General features: G+C 38.4%; 1 long non-coding RNA gene across 4 annotated transcripts; it reads left to right on the top strand.

The window, feature by feature from the left end:
- The first annotated feature begins 374 nt into the window (after positions 1-374).
- On the top strand, positions 375-8,617 carry LOC120106277. Of its 4 annotated transcripts, none has more exons than XR_005508464.1 (4): positions 375-721; positions 2,019-2,126; positions 4,029-5,495; positions 5,606-8,617. It is a non-coding gene; the product is annotated as an uncharacterized LOC120106277 (long non-coding RNA). The 4 variants fall into 4 exon arrangements; XR_005508466.1 differs by lacking the exon at positions 5,606-8,617 and having other exon boundaries at positions 401-721; positions 4,029-4,149; positions 4,247-5,567; XR_005508465.1 differs by lacking the exon at positions 5,606-8,617 and having other exon boundaries at positions 442-721; positions 4,029-4,149; positions 5,059-5,567.
- Positions 8,618-11,256: the final 2,639 nt, after the last annotated feature.

The raw sequence follows: 11,256 nt of genomic DNA, 5'->3' as shown, positions 1-11,256 counted from the left end.
AAAATAGAATGAAGTTAGCAGAAAACAAAGGAGGAATTGGTGCATGCTAGCACACGTCACCTATTTAATTAAAGACCAGTGTCCATGACTGGCTCCTTGTTAGCTCCTATAAACCTATGCTACAATATTCTTAAGTTAACGGGGATGGCAGCCCAAGTTACCTGTAGCAATCCAAAAAGAACTGGTCAAAAGTTATTGGATGCAGTCCTTGGTCCTAAAATGCCCAGGTAAATCCCCTCTCTCATGGGTAAACATTTCATTGGTGTTTTAATATTAGGGACAGTATAAAAAAAGAAAAAAAAAGATTAGGAACAGTGCCATTTTTTTGCTGAACTAAATCATGTTTTCATCAGTTTCATGAATGATGTGATCTTTTGGATGGAAATGAATATCTTCTGCTAATGTTATGATTTTAGCATCAGTTGTTACTCTATTAGATAAAACTTCCTGTTTTGAGCTGAATCACGGCTTAAAAGTTGAATTCATTGATGACAGCACAGTATTTGCTGTCAGGTCTCTCCGCGGCGAGTCCATCTATTCTCCCCTCTTCCCACAGGAGGATGGACAAAAAGGCTGCACTTGGGGTTTTCCGCTGATCCCCAACTTGTTTGGAGAAACCCCAACTCGACTCGCCCTCGCCTCTCCTCCGTTCCGTGCCTCAACCCTCGCTTCTCCTCGACCTCCGGCGACGATCACCGGCGGCCGCCAACCTCTCCGACAGGTAAATCCCCCCTCCCTCTGTCCTCTTCCTCCTCCTCCTCCCTCTCTCTTTCTCTCTCTCTCCCCTTCTCCCCTCTCTTGAAACATTCTCCTACTCCAAGAGGGCCTTACCGAGATCCTGGGGTTGTCATGCAGTGGAATCCCAGAGTTTGTCAGGCGGCATTATTGCCGCCTGGAGGTTGGGGGGATGTAACCTGGATGTATTCAATGTGTATGAGCGGAGTGCCATAGTTTCAAGAGAGGGTTCAATCCATAGGGTTTGGATCGGAGTGCCATAGTTTCTTGATTTTTAATTTGAAAAAGACCTCAATTTGAACTGGAGCGGTGTTGATGTTGATCTCGTGATGGGTAAATATGATAAGATTGATGGAGTTATTTGTTCAAACCTTTCTGGAATCATAGTGGAATACATTTCATTGGTGTATTAGGGACAGTATACAACTTCACCAAAAAAAAGAAAAAAAAGGATTAGGAACAGCGCCATTTTTTTGCTGAACTAAATCATGTTTTCATCAATTTCATGAATGATGCGATCTTTTGGATGGAAATGAATATCTTCTGCTAATGTTATGATTTTAGCATCAGTTGCACTCGTCACATATGGGTTACACCTATTAGATAAAACTTCATATTTTGAGCTGAATCACGGTTTAAAAGTTGAATTCATTGATGTCTCATAGATGCCTTTTCTATTAGTTTAGGGTGGGGATATAGGGTTGGTGGAATTGTAGCATTTGGTTGTATCGAAAAAAAAATGAGGCGGGGGAGGAGGAGGAATTGAAGCATTTGGAATTTCCTAGCTCCAAAGCTTATGGTGGCCTATTTGTAGAGGAGTTCAGCAACATATTGTCCTACATTAGGTAGTCCCCAATTGCTTTCCCTTAGCCAATACATCTTTGTTCATTTTTCAAAGAAAATTTGCTTCGGAAAGGATGCTCTAACTTACTGCAGTTATTGTCCAACATATATGGATTTCAATTCCGTGTGGTCTGACATGTAAAACTGTTTTTCTAGAGGTGTTGAATTTCATTGCTGCTATATTATCTCGACATGCTGGTCTGGTGGATGATTTGCAACTCTTTTTTTTTTTTTAGGTGAATCAAACTTGTCCTTTTCTGAGCTGCTGAAATTAATATGCCACAATTTTTGCAATGGTGCCATAGCCACCTTAGTGTTTGAAGTTTTGGTTTAAAATTCTTGGCTATTATATAAATACTTGCCCTTTTCCTTGTTTTGGAGGTGATCATTGTGACCTCTTGTTTCTTTTATGCTATAATTGTATCGATGTTTTATGCCAGGTTTTGAGAGCAGCAGTGCCTGAAATTGTACCGAAACATGAGAAAGAGATAGCATCTTTGTTAAAAAGCTACAAAAGACTTGTATTCTAAGTGGCTATTTGAGCTGAGGTATGTGCTCTTCTGTTTGTAAAGTAAATGATATTTAAAATGGTTTGTTTCACTAGCATCGGTAACCTGTTTACTCACCATTGCTCGTTCTTTCGTTACCAATAATTAGTTATTGAAGGTTGCCTGCATGTAATATAATATGTATTCTATAGGTGCAAAGCGTGGGCGATATTGCTAAACAATAGTTGTTCAAAGGAATATCCAGAGTAATCCTTTATGCCATAATACATTTGAGCCTACATAGGAGTTTTTATATGTTTTTCAATTATCATGACCAAAAATCTAGTAGTCATTTTTGTTGAATTAAATTAAATATTTTAAACTTTTTTGGAAAACCACGCCGCATTTAATCTCCGCTTTTCTTTTTCCGATTTCTTTCCTTCCCGCCCTTTATATAGGTCTAATGCTCATGTGCTGAATAAGCTTATTGGCGACAACAATTTGAAATTCAAATAATCTTTCTAATCAGCCACAAGGGGATCTAAACTAAGTCAGATCCCTTGTAGCCATATGCTGAATTTGCTGGCTTCCGTGGATTGATGACATGTCTTCTTGTGCTCCTTTGATCCGGCGGCCTGTTGCATTTTGGCCGCTCATGCTTCTGCTTGCCTGGCCTCTATGGAAGAGTTCGCAGACTCCTCCATGGATTCTGCAAGCATTCCTTCTGTTTTTTTTTGGTGAAAATGGCAATTTCATATAGCTCTAACGTGAGCACAAATTCCTTCCTTCTTTGACCCCTTGCTTGTGCTTGGATGCTTGCCACTTGTCCCGTTCGCATGTGATCGCACGATTGGACCATGTCAACGGGCTCCTTTCTTCTTTTGGCCAGATTTTGCTTATTTTGGCTCACGTCTGTTTCTTTTGACGGGCCTGTTATCTTTTTTGGGTAGCCCACGAGCCTATATAAAGGGCTCTAGAGATCATTTCAAAGGAACGAAAATTTTCTCTTCTCCCTCTTGTTCTTATTCACTTCTTATAATTTCAATTATTTTTCTGAGTTTCTTTTGAGCTATCTGCAAGTGTGAACGTGCTCTTCTTTCTTTCCTGGAGGCGCATTGACGGTGAAGACGTGGTTCTGTACTGGATCGTCGTATCTCTAGGAGATCTGTGCCAGCGGACCGTGCGTGGGGGGCATAAACTTTTCTAGGATAGCATGTCAGCATGCTTTGATTCATAGGCCATCTTCTTTCATTTCTTCATTTTATTACTCTATTGTTAAGTAAATAATTTGCTAGTTTATTCTTCTTATTTACTGTTTATGAATATTAGAAACGTTGAATTATTGATTTATCAATTATATTTGTGCATCTAGGCTAACAGTTTCTGCATTCATAAGGTATAATTCCCCTTCCGACATTTCGATTCTCTCTTGCTGTGTAAACTAATTGTTTGCTTCCATCTCCGTTCAGCGTGGGGATTACGTAATTGTTTGACCTTCAAGGTGAAGTAACTAGTCTGATAGGCTTCCCTATCTTATCACATTTCTTATGAGTGTGCTTGGGATTTTATTTAAAGTGGGAAGAATTATCAATTATTTTAGATGAAGTGGGAGACAAAGAGGTTAGGGTGTTTTTTCTTTTTTTTGAGGAGGGGGGGGGGGGGGTGTAGTCCTGAATGCTATTATGCCCATGAAGCAAATGTTGGCTTGATAAATATTGTGGTCTAAGCAACATTCTAGGTATAAATTAGCTTGCAACCTTCTATGATGCATTGTTAGACATTTGCAAGACTTTTAATAAGGAGCACCATGCATCTATGTTACTTGTACTTTCTTGCGTCAGTTGAGTTGTCGATTTTTGGGTGGTGTTGGCCTCTTAACATATGGCTTTGGTTCCACATTATAATTTCCCTTGTCCATTAGGAAAATATCATGTGAAAGTACTTTTTTCCCCCTTATCACAGGTGCGGCTTTGGCCTCTTAATGTATGGTTTTGTTTTCTAAGAAGATTTTGCTTCATCGGCATTAACAGAGTTTGGAGCAGTTGTAATCAATGGCTATCTTCCATCGGTCAACATAAAACAAGTATTGTCCTCTACCGGTGCATATGCTAATAATTCATGGATTTTTGCGATCCAATATCTTATAATTTTTATGTTTTTTTTTTCCTCTGGTGAATTAGGTGGAAGACATAATTTATCTTCTCATAAACCTCAAACTCAATCCCTCCGCTGAAACCCTTAGATTTCTCCAAGGATTCATGGTTATAATTGTGAAATATTTACTCTTTTTCCTAAAATAATTCATATATGTCAATCTATGAAGTAGTATTGGTGCAGGACCTAACTTAAGAAGACAACTTTATATGACTTAGGATGATAATTACTTTTATTCCTGCAGCTGATTTGGTTTGAATTGTCTTATGTTCTGCAACCACCTCCATCAGTAAACATATTGGAACTTCTCTGATGCAAACAATGTCATATGTTTGGATATTTTGTTTGGAAGGCATAACCCTAAAGCTAGTTACTCATTCAAGTGTCTAATAAGCATGGGTTTTCATATATGAGTTGTCAAAGGTTCCATTCAGATTTTCAATATAGTAAATAAAGATGGTTCTCCCTCATATACAAGTTCCTCCTTCATAATTTTCTCTGTATTCTCACTGTGCATTGTTCCGCAAATGTTCCCTTATTGATATGTCCATTTGATAAGCATCCATGGATATGTTTCTATGATGCAGTTGTTTCACATAATGAACTATATAATTCATCTTAAAAAAAACAGTGAACTGTATAATTGGATTTGACAGAATGGTACAGAGCAATTGTTATTGGTAGTCTTGAATAGAAATGTTTAGTTAGGCATCATAACCATTTTTCTTTACTTAGGTAAGTCTGAGCATTTTACGCACTTTCATGTTCAGCCGATTTATAGACTTAAATTTTATATTTATTGGTTACTTATCCATTGTGCGTTTATGTCTTGCTTCAGCAATTTGGACTTTAGTCTGTGGAAGTGCTTATTTCACTTGGATTACAATGGAAATTCAAAAGCATTAAGCATTATAGAAAAGTTGATAAGTATGGATTCAGTCTCACTTTTGCCTTAGTTATCATGGCTTACCTGTGATGCATCTTTGCTGCAATATTATGAATATTCTCATTCTTTAAGAGCAGAAATATACTTCATTTTTCCATGAATCATATCTTGACAGAATACAAGTGAATTTTATTACATTGGAAGCTCCCGGGGAATGTGGTGGTGTATGGGGAGGGGTTGGATGAGTCAAATGAGATCTGTTATATTTCATTGTTGTATGCAAAGGTTCTTTCCTTGAAAATAAGCTGTGAGAGCGCTATTGGCTGCCTACTCTTGACCTGCATGCTAAACCCAATAGTTCTAGTTCAGCTCAGTACCTTAAAATTAAGGTACTCTATGCAGTGTCATTGCCCAGAGATTTTACTTTATAATTTGTTGATAATAATGAATTGAAATAGATAGAAATTATAATACTCTTGCGACCATTTTCTTCTTGTAGGTTGTGATTACTGTAGCTGAAGTTCTATGGGACCAATTAAAAACCAAACAAAAGTGCTTCCTTTTTCTTATTACGGAGCTCTTTACTGGCTCTCTTTTTCTTTAGTTCTAATTGTGAGGACTCTTTCATTATTTATACAACTACTTATTTCTGTCCGGGACCTCACTCTCTTGTTTCATCCGACTTTCATCAAGTGATGCACTTATGAAATCTGGGATAAATTCGCTTATTGAGCTGTCTGCTTCCAACTACTATTCATTGCACCACTGCTCGTGCTGCTCGTATTAGTGGATATGAGACTTCAATCTAGTTCAGGAGAAGAAAGAGCTGGATTTATGGAATTGAGTATTCTGTAGCTTTACATCGGGATCCTATCCTGGCTAGCGATGCGGCGAAAGAAGCAGAGGCAACTATTGAATAGGTTTGTCGAGTAATAGCACAAGTTCCCGTAGACTCGTACAAGCCAGTATCTTGATAGAATTGGGGAGCAACTAGGGCGGGGCAGTAGGTAGGCCTAGGAAGAGGAAACAACACACTAATGGAACTGTCAAATCAATTCCCTATGCCGAATACCACAACCCCGGGAAAGCGAGATATCCACGTGTGTCCCCATCGTAGGGGCAGGCCCAAGCTGTCCATAGGAGAATCTTTAGTCGCAAGGCAATGGGCAGCAACTGTCGCCTTCAGACTAGCAACTTTAGCCTTCCTGTTTTAGAGCAGTTGCTTCTCTTTCTTTTGAATATGTTTAATAGTCTTAAGCTGTAAACAAGAGGAGCAAGCATTAGTTATCCAAAGGCGTATGTTTGTGGCTTTCCCTATTGACTTTCTGGCTAGCAAGTACGTAATTTTATTGATTCTCTTACTAGATAGACTACTAGCTTCAGTATACCTCTGGCTGATGAGTTGATTGAAACCTTGACTTTAGTGAAGTGAGTTTCTCTTTTTGTTAGCTGAATTCAAGATGAACCTTCTTCATCTAATGGTGTATTAATGTTGCTTTCCTAACTAGCTAGCTGCTTAAAGTCTTAAATCTCTAAGAGCTGTATCCTCAGCTTGACAGAGCCCTAGTAAATATCCCAAAAAAAGCTTGTGTACAATTTTTTGAATAGCCTTTGTCCCATACTTCGCCTAGTAATGCTAGAGTTGAAAAAATTGCTTTAACCTAGTGATATAGAATACCCTGCTTTAATCTCTAACTTTGCCTCTCATTAAAGAAAAGTAGTAGCCATTTTCTAATGGAGCATACGACTGCTTCTCTTCTTGCTTTGCTAGTGTTGATAGTTTATTCCAACTGGTTTAAGGTACTTTTTTTTGGATAAAAGTCCTCTACTTTCTGCCTTCCAACTTTAGAGCAGTTGCTTCTCTCTAGCTGTCGTACTACTCGACTAGTTGCATCCCTTCTTAGTATACCATATCCTTTTGCTCTGTATCCTACGGGTTGATATAAGTATCTGCATGCAATACCAGAGCCTACGACATTGATGACAAAGCAAGCTAGAGCAGAGCGGAGCCAGTCCTAGCTCCTTAGAGTCTTATAGGCTCAGACGCCACTTGAGGACCATTGCCATCGTCCTCAACCAAAGAAGTGAATTGTAGGAGACTACTGGTTACTTGACCTCCAACACCAAGAGGTAATGGTGCTGAGCAAAGCCTACCCTAGCCTTGGAAGTTGCGAACCTCCATGAAGAAAAGAGACATAAGCAAGACTGCCAGTTCCATAAGGATCATAGATACGATACAGATGAGTGCCTTCAGCTGAAAGATGAAATTGAAGCACTTGTTCAGTAAGAATACCTTGATCGTTACACTAATGACCACAAGAATCCTAATCCAGATGGGTGAACCCCTAAGAGATAGGATGTTAATTAGCCCCTCGCTAGGGTAATAATCACTATCTTCTAAAGGTCCACAACTGGGATCTTAGGCCTCCCGACCTTGAAAAATTGATGATTGAGCTTGAAGCATAGGAAGAAAGCATCCATGCCTAACGTGCAAGCTTGAAAAATTTGAGCTTTGGTGATGGCAAGATGTGGCATCAATAATATTTAAATTTTTAAATCTCTATACTTTTTGAAAAATAACCATGAACAGATTATGTTTCAAAATTCCTCCCCCCAAGGGCAAAGATGCTATAGGTTGCACTAATCTAAAGGAACTGTCAATCTTGAAAAAGTTTGTATCTGAAAATCGTAGCATAACCTAGGAGGCACACTCGAATTGATCACCCAAAGTGTATTTTAACTCAAGGCCTGTTGGCCTCCATAATGCAAGCAAGTCTGTTGACCCTTATACTTGCCCTTGTGAACTCTCAAGACTTGCCGGCTCCTGAGGCTCGAGCAGGCTTATTGGCTCTTATACTTGTCCTTGTGTATTCTCAAGTTTCTTTGGCCCTTAAAGTGCAAGCAGTCCGCTGGCCCTTATACTCGACCTCGTGTGTTCTTAAGGTCCGTTGGCCCTCGAGGTGCTAGCAGATCAGTGTTGGAAATCAAGAGGGTTTACACTCACAAATTACTCTATGGAAGAAAAGTGGAGAGGTTTTTAGGCACACATGAATAACTTATATTCCATTAACTTCAAAAACAACTAGAGTCCATGGATATTTATAGGCACCATTAGATGGTCTTTTAACCTCCCTAATTGAATTGGTTATTACACCATACATAACTCCAAATAAATTTTAAATAACTTCCTCTAAATAAATCTCTTATAACTCCATGTAACTCTCACATGACTAAAAACTCAAAAGATATGTAAGTCCTCACCATAATAATATGCAATTATAAAAAATAAAACCATAAGTTACTAATATTAAAAAACAAGTTTAGTAACTAATACCCCTCCTTAAACTTGGTTTTGCAACTCAAAGCAAACTCTTTAACTTGTAAAAAGTTTCACTCTTGAGGGGCTTAGTGAAAATATTGGCAATTTGATCTTCAGACTTCATGTACTTGAGCTTTACTTTCTTTTTAACCATACATTTTCTAATGAGATGATACTTTATATCGATATGCTTGCTTCGCTCGTAAAACATCAGATTCTTGGCCAATGCTATTGTCGATTTGTTGTGCACAAAAATCTCCGTTGGATATGCTTGTAACATATGAAGCTCCTTCAACAATAGCTTAGCCAAATGGCTTGACAAACACAACTTGAGATGGCAACATACTCCGCTTCACAAGTAGAAAGTGTATCCATAGGTTGTTTTTTTGAAGACCATGTAAAAGCCGCACTTTCCATAAAGAAAACATATTCCGTCGTACTTTTTCTTTCATCCGCATCTTGGGCCCAATCACTATCACTATATCCAACAAGTGTGAAGTTATCAACAAATGAATAAAGGGTACCTTTGATGTAGCGGAGAATTCTCTTGGCCACCTTCAAATGGGATGAAGTAGGTGCTTCCATATACCGACTAACAAGTCAAACCCCAAAAAGAACATCCAGCCTTGTACAAGTTAAATATCTTAAACTTCCAACAAGACTTTTGAAGAATGTAGGATCTACCTTTTCTCCATCTTCATATCTTGATAATTTGACTTCAAATTCTACAGGAGTGCTCACCGGGTTGCTATCATCCATCGTGAACCTTTTGAGAACTTCTTTAGCATAATTTCTTAAGAGATGAAAATTTCATTTTTGATTTGCTTCACTTCAATGCCAAGGTAGTAAGCCATAAGGCCAATATCCGTCATCTCAAACTCTTGAGATATAGCTTACTTGAATTCTTCAAACATATTAGAGTTGTTGCCGGTAAATATCAAGTCATCAACATACAAGCAAATCATGAATATATCTCCATTATCATTGACCTTTGTGTAAAGGGCATGCTTATAAGGACATTTGGTGAATTTGTTGTCTTGGAAATATTTGTCAATTTTGGTAATCTAGGCTCTTGGTGCTTGCTTCAAGCCATACAAGACTTTCTTTAATTTCAAAACTTTATCTTCTTGCCCTTTCACGATATATCTCAAAGGTTGTTTCACATAAACCTCTTCTTCAAGAAAACCATTCAAGAAAGTGGACTTTACATCCATTTGATGGATTCTCCAATTATTTCGTGCCGCCAAAGAAATAATTAATCTAATAGTTTCTAAACGAGCAACCGGTGCAAATACCTCATCATAGTCAATCCCGAGCCTTTGGTTGTATCCCTTGATAAGAAGTCTTGCCTTGTGCCTCTTGACTTCTCCTCTTGAATTCTTCTTTGCCTTGTACACCCATTTGACTCCGATTGCCTTTTGCCCTTCCAGAAGAGTGGTGAGCTCCTAAGTTTCATTCTTCTCTATGGCTTTGATTTCTTCATTCATAGAATCTCTCCACTTCTTGTCTTGAGTTGCTTCTTCAAAGCTTAGAGGTTCACTACCGGCAAAAAGACAAAAAAGTGTTAAATTACTTATTCTTTCCGTTACCTCATCTGTGGCATCATATATGTCTTGAAGACTCCTTGTGCCTCTTGGTCCTTCACTTGAACTTGCCTCACTTGATAATGGAGATGATTGCACTTGAGTGGATGATGGAGGTGTTGAAGGTGGAGAAGGGGGCTCCAAGACTTGACTTTCTTGCTCCTCTTTAAAGAAAGGAGAAAAGTCATACTCTTCTTTTGGAGAATTTCAATCCCATGAACTTGCTTCATCAAATTCAACATCTCTACTAGTGATGGTCTTGTGACTTCTTGGATTGTACAACTTGTAGCCCTTGGACTTTGCATCATAACCTATGAAGACTAATTTTTCACTCTTGTCATCTAGCTTAGAGCGCTTTTCATCCGGCACCATGCGCATAGGCTATGCTTCCAAAAACATGCAAATGAGAGACACTTGGTCTTCTTCTACTCCATGCTTCTTGTGGTGTTTGATTTGGCAGACTCTTGATAGGACACCAGTTGGATAAGTATATCGCACAATTAACGGCTTCGGCCTAAAAATCTTTGGGCATATTCTTGCTTTTTAACATACTCCGAACCATATTAAGAATGGTTCTATTTTTCTCTCCGCAACCCCATTTTGTTGCGGGGATCTTGGAATCGTTAAAGGATGGTGAATTCTATTTTTTCTCACAAAGGCTTTTGAAAGTATTTGATGTGAACTCACCTCCTTTATCGGATCATATAACATTTCTATCAAAACTACTTTGTTTCTCAACAAGTGTCTTGAATCTTTTAAATGCTTCAAACACCTTCGATTTTTCTTTAAAAAAATAAACCCAAATTTTTCGGCTAAAATCACCAACAAATAAGAGAAAGTACTTGTTCTTACCAAAAGATGGTGGATTGAATGGACCAGAAACATTCGAATGAACAAGTTGTAGTGGTTCCGTTGCTCTTGTGCTAGCTTATTTTGGAAAGCTTTTTTTGATTGCTTGCTAAAGAGACATCCTTCACAAAGTTGATTTGGGTGGTCAGTAAAGGGCAACCCATTCCCCATATCCTTCTTGGCCAATAATTCTAGCCCATCAAAATTCAAATGCCCAAGCTTCGAGTGTCAAAGCCAATTTGGATCTTCAACACAAGCCTTCAAGCATTTAGCAACATCGGTTTGAAGGTTGAGCAAAAACATGCAGTTTCTTGTCATTTTAACTTTGGCCACCAAACTTTTCTTTTGATCTTTTATCGAAAGATTAAGATCTTTTATTTGAATATCATAGCCTTTCTC

This window comes from Phoenix dactylifera, unplaced genomic scaffold (assembly GCF_009389715.1).
Source record: "Phoenix dactylifera cultivar Barhee BC4 unplaced genomic scaffold, palm_55x_up_171113_PBpolish2nd_filt_p 000515F, whole genome shotgun sequence".
NCBI classification, from domain to species: Eukaryota; Viridiplantae; Streptophyta; class Magnoliopsida; order Arecales; family Arecaceae; genus Phoenix; species Phoenix dactylifera.
This window is presented reverse-complemented; position numbering and strand designations above follow the sequence as displayed.